The sequence below is a fragment of the Carya illinoinensis genome, chromosome 14 (genome assembly GCF_018687715.1).
Source record: "Carya illinoinensis cultivar Pawnee chromosome 14, C.illinoinensisPawnee_v1, whole genome shotgun sequence".
Lineage (NCBI taxonomy): Eukaryota > Viridiplantae > Streptophyta > Magnoliopsida > Fagales > Juglandaceae > Carya > Carya illinoinensis.
The window spans coordinates 5,614,175-5,616,471 of NC_056765.1; positions in this window are offsets into that span (position 1 = coordinate 5,614,175).

The window sequence follows — 2,297 nt, forward strand, 5'->3', positions numbered from 1 at the left end:
TTAAATACAAACTCGCTTCAAAACAAGCGTATTAAAAATATTACAAATAACCAGTAAAAATATAAAAGTTGATATGAAATAAAAATTTAATAAAATATTATTAGAATATTATTTTTTAATATTTTTATTATTTTGAGATTTGAAAAAACTGAATTGTTTTTATATTTTGTGTGAAAATTTAAAAAAAAAAATTGTATTGATTAGATTAGATGAATTGGGATCCCTTTTGTATCCAAACCAAGTTCTTTTTTTTTTTTTTTCTTTCTTTTTGAAGTAATAAGATTTCATTTCATCAAAATCAATCAGTACAATATTTTTCCTTCAATACATTATTGATAATAGAAAAAGGTCCCTCCACGATCCAGATTTGATCATCTTCCACTATATATAAGTCCAATCTTTCCAAACTAATGAGCTATGGTATTACCTTCTCTATGAATGAATTATATCTTCTAGCACTTCATCAAACATCTTATTTCAGAATTATTTGGCCATAACTTGTCTAGTTTTTTTTTTGCATCATTATTATTAATGTCCTCGATTATGCAAGTTTGGACATCCCCTTCAAAGATGGCATTTGAAAACCCCATATCCAAGCAAACCTCCATAGCTCTCCACAATGCAGGACATTAATCAATAACTAAATGAGTATGTATTCTATGTGCACAAAGTGAAAGTAGTAATTCACTTTCTGAATCTCAAATTATCACTCTTATACCCATCTATTTTGTGGACCTATCTATTGATAGCTATGTATATTTCCATTTGTATATTTTCATATATTTAGCCTTCAGGAAATCAGCACCAATTAGCTTCTTTACCATATGTGATTATTTCCATTTTAGTTCATTGTAAACGTCTATTTATTTGTAAATCACTACCTAGCAATACAAGATATTATACTCAAACCATTCTCTTCTCTTTAGTTTTAACATGGTATCAGCCTAATCGATCCTTACCCCATAGCTATATGGCCACCGATCCCCCCCTCCCATTCTCTTTTCCTACCTTCTTCACCCATCAAATTCTCCTAGCCTCACCCTCGTCAATGGTCTCCTCACTAGTGAAAATTTTCCCAAATGGTAGAAAGCTATGACACAGGCACTCAATGCAAAAAATAAATTAAGCTTTGTTGATGGCACTCTCACCCCTCATAACCCCTCTTCAGCCGCATATCCTCAATGGAACCAAACAAAAGACATGGTTCTTACTTGGCTCCTTAATTCCATCAATCCATCCATTACTAATTCTCTTGAATACCCTACTGATCTCATGCTATATAGGTTGATTTATCTTCCCGTTTCTGTCATGGCAGCAACACTCAAATTTATCAACTCAAACGAACCCTCTCTTCCCTGCAACAAACAACCAACTCTGTCCATGAATATTATAATCAAATTAAACAGCTTTGGGATGAACTTGGTCATCTCCAGCGTAGTACCGACCTTAAAGACCTATAAAAACAGGTTGAAGATGAGCAAGTTTTTCAATTTCTCCTTGGCCTGAATGATTGTTTCGCCTCTCTTCGAACTCAAATCTTGGCCATGGATCCTCTTTTCCTCCATCAGCAAAGTATTCTCAATTCTTTTCTAAGAGAAACAACAACGGCTGCTTCACCTTCACATTCACACCACTCCATCTGAAAGTTTGGCTCTGGCCATTTGTCCCTCTGGTAGACCCAAATCCACCTTCAAATACACCGTATGCGGCAAGGATGGTCATACACGTGACCGGTGTTGGAAAATCGTGGGCTACCCACCAGGTCGTGAGCCACGTCCCAAGCCACAGACCTCTATCCTTGGTCAAGCTCCATCGTTGGCCCACCAGATTCCCACCACCAACTCGGCGTCGAGCCCTGTCCCTGGTCTCTCACCGGATCTCTATCAGAAACTCATCTCCTTGCTAGTGCCGATGACCCCATCTCCTTCCTCCTCCACTGCTCATTTTGTTGGTAACAGTTTCTCTACTCCTTCCTCTGTTTTTCCATTTAATCGAGATCATCATTGGGTGGTAGATAGTGGTGCAAGCCATCATATTTGTAATCAGAAATCCTGTTTCCGTGATTTACAAAGACTGGCAACCAGTCACTTCGTACGGCTTCCCAATGGACATGAAGTCCTAGCCGAAGGCATCGGGACATGCATTCTTTCTCCCCTTCTCACTCTCTCAAATGTCTATTATATCCCTACTTTTTCTTTTAATCTCTTATCTATTTCCCAACTTATCCTCCATAATTCTTGCGTTATTTTATTTTCTTCTAACACTTATATTTTTAGGACCCACAATTGATGAGGCCG